Raw genomic sequence first — 8,921 nt, 5'->3', positions numbered from 1 at the left:
CCCACCATTTCTGGCAAGTACCTCTTTATTTTTAACAAGCTTGAGGAGGATAACATATGCTTGATTATAAGCTCATCCTTCGGACGAGTCCAACCTAGTTTAAATTCGAACCCTAGGAAGGAGTGGTTCGTTCCTGTTTGTAATTGAACAGGTCCTCTACTGTAAAAGTTTAACGAGCCCAGTATAGGAGAAACTCGACGTTTTTCAATTTTAGAGAGTCTGAAAAAACTAAAGGAGACTCCACGTTGAACTTTTTCGTATATTTGTGTCCCTCAAGCCCGAAAAAGTATAAAATAATACCTGGGGGAACCGCTTGATCTTGCGACCAAGGAGTACTTTCATAATAGTGTCGTTGACCTGAAAAGTAAAAAGCGATCAAGGACACGTCGTTTTATTTCCTTATCGAGTTCGAAACGACAAAAACCCGGCAATCTTTTCCTGATTTTGCGGTCAGAAAAGAGCTAAAAGGGGACCGTCTTTTAATTCCGTTTTAACGAGTGAAAAAGAAACACTCGGCGATCTTTTCATGTTTTAGGAGTCAGAAAAGGGCTTAAAAGATGACTCTGATATTTTTGTTTGTGAAAAATTACAATTTCCCTCGAAATCCCTTTGTCCTGCACAAAAGCAACACATTACTCATACCTGTTTAAAATAGGCAAAAATACATTCAAAAACATCTTTTCATGGTAAAAAATGAACTAATTCATCCAAAAAACCTATAAAAAGACCTTTTACCATATCATTTTTACCGTTTCACTGTTGAGGTTGAAAAAGGAGCTTTTGACAAGAAACTTCCCGTGGTCGCTGCGGAAAATCTGACCGTCGGAATCGAACGCCGTCTCATCCAGGTATTTTACACATCCTACTCTGCATTTCTATCCGTTTAGAATCAATTTTTAGGTTTTAGTTTCATTTTTTTGGGGGGTTTTGGTTTTGGAATGCGCCTCTCGGCGGACGCAGGTGCCCTTCGGGTGACCTGCGTCCCCCGACTTTTTCTCATACGGGAAAACGGTCGGAAGACGCAGCCCGCCTTCAGGCCAGCTGCGTCCGGGCGCCCTGTGCTACAAAGCCGGGGTGCGTCCTCCGAGAAACGCGCATTTCAAAACCCCAACTCTCTCAAAAAACCACCAAAAATTCCCAAATTAATTTCTAATTGCTATTTTTGATATGCAGGGCATTAATCATGTTAGACTGGAGAGAAAGAGAGCATGTAGAGGAAGATGAAGCTGCAATAAATCATCAACCTTCCCTGGATGCCCTAAGAGCATGCGGATTATACAAATATTGGACCATACCGGGCATGAGGGGCCAGGTAAGATTCTTGGAATGGCTGGTTGAGCGATGGAACGTACAAGAACAATGCTTTTACATAGGAGGGCACCAGCTCGAGATAGAGCCCTCGGATGTATACTTTCTCACTGGCTTGCCAAACAGAGGTGAGCAACTCAGTCCTGCGGGGACTAGGCCGGGTGGCCAATCCCTTGATAGTCTCCGCGAGGATTGGTGCACACATGGGGCTCACCATTCAAAAGGCATAGAGATAAAACACATCACTCTACCGGAACTCAAAGTCATAGCGTTCACGGTTACCAGAATTTGCGGCGCGGCCGCTTTACACATTGCTTCCGGATCCCAAATGCGGATGGCAATTGACTGTTACCAAGGCACCATTTTCAACTGGTGTGAAGCTGTGTCGGCTCATATGAAGAGCCAACTGACCAAGGCAAAGAACGGACGACTAAAGACTTTTGGATATGGGCCTATAGTCGTGAGCTTTGCCTTGGAGAGAATTCCAATGCTGATCCCTCAGCAACTCACTGTTGATATCTTGGGTCCTCAGCAGCCAAAGCTGATACGATGGGTTGCGGTGATGGCCCGGCATCCTGACGAGGGCGCGACAGTAGTTCGATTCTCAGATAGTTATTTTGACTGGTTAGAGGGCCAGCTTTTTGTGATACAGGACTTTCCGTATGCCGGAATGGATTTCAGAGGTGATCCGGACATGGTTCTTCCACAGGGAGAACAATGGGACGACAGAGGTACTTTTTATTTTCACAAGTTTTCTAGTTATGTATTTTTTGTATTTTTTATATATATCGTCTCAAAACTAATAGTAAATCTTTCAAAATGCAGATGTTGGTCCACAGCGTCCAGCCAACCTCCGGCCTTATGATAGACTACATCCAGCTGCACCGGTACCGGCCCCACAGGATGCGACAGCAGAAGTACTAGCTGAGTTGGAGCATGATCTAGAGCGTCTCACGGCAGATATACCTGAGACTACTATGGACGACATTCCTATCAGGCTTCAGCGCTTCGTAGTCGCGGTCCCTGGACCGTTTAGGAGATTTTTGCGTAAGGTAGCCCGCGCAGTGGTGTCGTACAGAGAGCACCACCAGTGATTGACTAGTCACTTTTGTAGTCACATGTGACATTTTTGACTTTTTGTACTATCATTTTGCCGATCATAAGGTGTTTTAAACCTATGATCGAAGACGATGTATATATTTTTTGACACACTTCTATCTATATATATCACTATTACCGGCTTATCTTGTTTAACATATGTGATGAAATGTTTTTAAATTTACTTGCATGATTATCGTAAATGTCTGTCCAACACTCGAGAAGCAATTGCATCTGCTAATGTATTCAAAGACCTTGGAATATGTTGATATTCAATGTAATCAAATTCACGTTCCAAGAGACGCACTCTCAAAAACAACCTTAATAACACAGGATTTCTAATGGCATAAACTCTATTAAGCTGTAATACAACAAGTTCAGAATCTAACCTCACTATCAAACGTCGAATTCCAAATGAAATAGATTCGGATAATAATTCAACCACTGCACTGTATTCTGCAATGTTATTCGTTGTTTGACCGAGGCTTACCCCATGCATAGAAACTAACTCGTCAGAGGGCGAATAGATAACCCAAGCTGCGGAAGAGATATTCCGTGTATTACGACAAGCACCATCAGCAAATCCAATGTATGTTTGGAGAGGCGTCGACATCTACAATATCAAGAGTAAAACCAAGATAAGCCAGAATAATGACGAAAAACCACACTCGCTAAGCTAAGCACACTGACTAAACTAACACACTTGCTAGCTAGAAAGGAAATCTAACCTATCTAAAAATTTCTCCATACCCATCATTTTAAGCATAATACCTCTTTAGGTAAAGTCCATTTCTGGGTTTACCCAAAGAGTCCCCATCAAAATCAACTAACTCATAAGCCCCTTTTGCTAGCTTTCGCTTTACAATGTAGGGCCCATGCCACATGGGAACGAATTTTCCGGCACCTAGCTTATCGTTAGCTTGATCATATAATAGTACTAGGTCTCCTTCCGAAAAACTTCGAGGGGTTACATTTTTATCGTACTGAGCTTTCATTCGTTTCGCGTGAGTCTCGATAGCTAAAGTAGCGTCACGTCGAGTCTCATCTAATTTAGCCAAGTATAATAACCGTTTCTCCTCTTCGGAAGTAGCTGGAAGTAATTCGACAGCCATTTGAAGTGATGGGATTTCGCATTCAATAGGTAACACAGCTTCTAAGCCATAAACTAGCTGGAAAGGGGTGAAACCTGTTGAATTTTTCACTGAAGTTCGATATGCCCATAGCGCCGAAAATAACATGTTATGCCAATTCGTTCGATGGATACCAATGATCCGTCGAATCATGATGACTAGAACTTTGTTGATTGACTCAACCAAACCGTTGGCTTGCGGATAATAAGGAGTAGAGCTATCGTGGCGCAAACCAAGCTGGCTTGTAAGCTCAGTCATCATGACGTTTCGAAAATGGCTCCCATGGTCAGTAATGATTGCTTGTGGGACACCAAACCTAGTTATGATATGATTGAATACGAAAACTGCAGCTGTTTTGCCGCTTGCGTCGAATGTAGGCATCGCCTCGGCCCATTTTGTAAAATAATCAACCGCGAGGATGATATACGCATGCCCCCCGGCCGAGTGAGGGTTACAAGTAATAAAGTCAATGCCCCATTTGGCGAATGGACCAGCGGCAATTATAGGGTGGAGAGGAGCAGGTGGAGCGCGCATCTTTCGATCAAACACTTGACAGTTGTGGCATGTTCTGACAGCAAGGATACAATCTTTAAACATAGACGGCCAGAAATAGCCAGCGCGCAACACCTTCTGAGCTGTGGCATACCCAGACATATGACCGCCACATGCTCCAGAGTGACAATCATTCAAAACTCTCTCAGCCTCTTCGTGAGTTAAACAACGTCGAAAAACTAAGTCTGCCCCCCGGCGATAAAGTGTATCTCCAATAATTCTGTATTGCTGGGATCGAAACCGAATTTTTCGACGGTCTTCCTTGGAAGCTTCAGGCCGAAAGGTTTGGGTTTGGAGATAGATGATTATATCCCCATACCACGGATCTAAAGTGCTAATAAGAAACAAAGATTCGTCCGCAATGGACTCCTCTGCCACAGTCTCTGTGTCAGCACTCGGGAAATCACACATCAATTCCGCAAAAACTAAAGATTTCTTAGACTTGGACTTCTCGAACTCCAAGTCGAACTCTTGCAGGATAACAATCCATTTAGAGTACTTGCCCCCTAGCAGTTGTTTTGTCAAAATATAAATCATAGGGTTGCAATCCGAAATAACTGTAGTTTTGCGGAGAAGAATGTAGTGACGAAAACGCTGGACAGCTTGAACGGCTGCCAGGGCCAATTTCTCCACATGCGAATATTTTAACTCAGTGGGATTTAAGGTTCTACTAAGATAATATATCACATGCTCTGCTTTGAATTCATCTTCTTGAACTAACACCATTCCAATGGTGGAATGCGAAGCTGCGAGGTATAAGAAGTAGTCCTGGTTGTAGTTGGGAGGATGCAATAACGGTGCATGGGTCAACGCGTGTTTTAGTGCATCAAAAGATTGTTGGGCAATCTCGTCCCAAAAGAATTGTGCGTTCTGTTTCAACAACCGTGTAAAACCTTTAGTGACCTCGGCGTAGTTTGGGATGAATCGGCGTAAAAAGTTCGCTTTCCCTTGCAAACTTTGGAGTTGGCGCAAACTCGAAGGAGGAGGCAATTTGATGATAGCCTCGACTTTCGAGGGATCGACGCGAATGCCGGCTTTTGAAACAACAAATCCCAGCAATCGACCTGTTTCTATACAGAAAACACACTTGTGGGGATTCAACCGAATTCGATAATGCCTACACCTCATAAAGATTGCTCGTAGGTGGACAAGGTGATCAGCTCGTTGTAAAGAATGAGCAGGCAAATCATCGAGATAGGGTTGCACAATGTGCTTGATGTCATGAAATGCATAAGACATCGCCCGTTGAAAAGTGGCCCCGGCATTCTTAAGTCCAAAAGGTAATTTGCAATAAGCAAATGTCCCCCATGGACAAATGAATGCCGTTTTTGGTTGGTCGGCAGGTAGAATATTGATTTGATTATAGCCTGAGAAACCATCCATGAAGGAAAACATCTCACTTCCGGCACAATCATCAATAATTTGATCGATATAAGGCGTAGGATAGTTGTCTTTTGGACAAGCTCGATTGATATCCCTATAGTCGATACAGATTCTTATTGTTCCTTGTTTTTTATTGACGGGAACAATATTCGATACCCAATCCGTTAACGGGATCGGATAAATGAAACCTGCTTTCAACAGCTTTTCGACTTCTGCTTTAATCGCAGCCGCTTTTCGAGGGTGAATCTGACGCAACCGTTGCCGAATGGGTTTAGCATCCGGGTAGGTTTTGATTTCATGAACAACAATGGCAGGATCAATTCCCGGCATTTCCTCGTAAGACCAGGCAAACACGTCGCGGAATTCTTGGAATAGGGCCTTGTAAGTTTGGATTTCTTCTTCAGTACATGCGGCACCTATATGAATGTTCTCCTCGATTCCGGGCTTCACTGAAATATCAATGGGAATAGTACGAGAAATATTCCCTAAATTCAGCTCTGAATCAGAATGTTTCGTTGGATCCTGAGCGTCTTTGACATATTCAGCGGTAAAGATAGATGAAAAATCATTTTCAAATGCATCATCCTTAGGTAAAAACGAAGATCTGTGATGGAGATCTTCCCATGGTAGATCATCTACACTTAGGATTTCGCGAAGTTGTTCGTCAGATGACACTTCTTCGGGAAACGTTATCCGTTCTAAGGGTGAGGTGAAAAGTGACTCTTCACTGACCACATTCATTTGGTCGGTTTCGGTTGAATGAAAGTCGGTAAAAGACATAAGAGCTTCATAAGCAATCTCATACGGACTCAACGGCATAACATCACCGAGTGAGTCTAGCTCAGAGTCAGATGGAACATACCAAGGATCATCATAAATAATGTTTTCTGACGTGATCATATGAATTGTTGCAAACGAAGGGTCTGCATTGAGTGGAGGGAGAGGAAAAGTTCCCAGTAAACCGGAATCCTTAACTAAACCTACACCAATGTCCCTATAAGGGATTGTCGTTTTACCAACATGCTGGATAGTTTCTGAAGAGGTTGGGTCGGATGAAAAGTATGTCAGCTGATCAATAGTCACGATCTTACCGTTATGTGGAAACTTAATGACTCTGAAGACCGATGAAACGACCGCTGTCATAGCATATGACCAACTTCGACCCAAAAGAAGGTTGTAGTCTAGAGGGGCATCAACCACTTCCACATCCAGACTAACGGTTTTACCTTCGACCCCTATAGGCAATTCTTGTAGAATACCAAACGGACGGAACCCACGGCCATCAAAGGCCTTAAGGATGGTGGGGGATTGGTTCAACGAAGGAGAACCAAGCGATCTCCAACATTGAATCGACATAATACACGTAGAAGCTCCCTCATCAATCACAGTCCGATGAATAGGCCTGTTTTTGACTATCACTGGAATTTGGAAAGCCATTTGATGGGGGAGACGCGGTGTACTACTTTCTAGATCAAAGATCATTAGGTTCGGGTCCTGAACATCGACAGCTCCAATAGCCGACAAAAGCAATTTTCGTTGCGCTGGACATGATTGCAGCACTTCGAGTGCCGACATTGCTGAAGGTGAAACAGCTAAGTCTTCAACAATGTTGTAATTCTGGGCTGCTCTCGCATGTGGATTGAAAGCAGACCTTCGAAGTACACCCTTGGCGGGCGGCTTAATCACTAAGTCTGGGTTAGGTTTTTCGATCTGTAGTGGATCGGAACCAGGAGCTGAGGTTGATGGGTTAGAGTGAGAAGATTCTGCTTCCTTACCATCAACAGGAGCCTTACTACCATAATCTTGCGATCGAGTCGCAATCCTGACATGAGACATCATCAAAATGGGTTCTTCACTGGCATTCGAAGAAGAACCTATCATCTTATTCTCCTGCTCTGGAAATGGATTTTTTAACACAGCAGGAGTGGGAGAACCTTTGACTATTTTCACTACCTCGGCCCGATGAGGGCAGTCTCTCGTAAAATGATCTTCTTCACAAATAAGACAAGGATATCGAGGTTTGCGTTTTTCGTCATTGGTTTCCGACTTTTCCGTTTTCTCCTTTGGAGCCTTGTCTGCTTTAGCCTTCTTCTTTCCTTTCTTCTTTCCACCGTTTTTTGATTTGGCCGTAGATGACTCTACAGCGTGAATGTCGGCGGTAAGTTCAGGAGGAGAAGACTCTCCTGTCGGAGAATCAGGCAAAGTGATAATTGGAGTATTGGAGGCCTTGGAAGACTTCTTCTTACTCTTCGTAGTCACGATACCAATCATACCATCAGCGGCATGAGATCCCGAAGGAGCAGCAGCGATTTGGTTTGACTTTGGAAGATCCGGAATTTTCTCGTGTAACGTACCCGACTGAGTGTAAACTAAGTCAAGGTATTGTGCCTGAGCAATGACTTGCTCCTCAGTAACTACTCCGGCCTTAGCTACATCTTCAGTAATTCTTGGTAATAATGATTTGACAAACCATTCAGCTAAGATTTGGTCCGGGATAAAAACTTTCACTAATCTTCTTCGACGTCTCCACTCATGAATGTGATCAGAAATGTACGTGGATGTCGATTGTTTTAGCGAAGTTAATAATTCTGTACCATTATCGTATCTGACTGGTAACTGAAAATGAGTTAAGAACGAGGTAGCTAACTGGCTAAAGTTGTAAAAAGAGGCCCGTGGTAACTCAATGTACCACTTGGCTGCGAGACCAATGAGTGTACGCTGGAAAAGACGTAAGCGGATGGAATCATCTGAGATGGAATTTGATGCACACCAGAGGTGGTAAGTCATCACGTGATTAGACGGATCCTCTCCAGACTTACCTTCGAACTTGGGTATATCGCTGGGCAACTTATTTGGCATTGGCGGCCAGAACTGAAGATATTGAATTGGATCGTTCGTTAGGCGCGTCAAGTCGGGTAAATCTAAAGTCGCAATAAACGGTAACTGCCGGTTAGGATCTCTAAAACTCTGAGTCACAATACCAGCCCCAGGAGGAGGATATCCAGGATAACTAGGAACAGGAGTCGCATTTGGGATATTATATCCTCCTGGAAAACCAGGATTAACCGGACCGTACTGGGGTTGCTGAGGTTGTTGATAAGTGTACCCAGGATACGGTTGATACTGGTAAACCGGTTGTTGGGCAGCTTGCCCAGGTTGATACTGTCCCTGGTACGGAGGTTGAACAAATTGAGGTTGAGTAGTAACAACCGTACTTGTACCAGGTTGGCCTGCAGGCATCTGGACTGTGGTTTGAACCGTGGGTCCAGACAACGGTACAGATGTCTGAGGAGTGGTTACAGGGACAGTAGAAACCGGAGCTGCCGATACTCCAGAAGTAAGCATGGTAGATGAAGCGGTAGTTGCTGCAGCCGTGTGAGGTGGAGTACCAGGTGCAATTGGCGGCTGAGTAACTACAGAAGTTACAGGGGTCTGAACACTTGACTGGAC

The sequence above is a fragment of the Pinus tabuliformis genome, chromosome J (assembly GCF_031772625.1).
Source record: "Pinus tabuliformis cultivar Carrire ecotype Pingquan chromosome J, CPIR1, whole genome shotgun sequence".
In the NCBI taxonomy this organism is placed as follows: Eukaryota; Viridiplantae; Streptophyta; class Pinopsida; order Pinales; family Pinaceae; genus Pinus; species Pinus tabuliformis.
The sequence above is the reverse complement of the archived record's forward strand: the minus strand, read 5'-3'. Positions refer to the sequence as shown.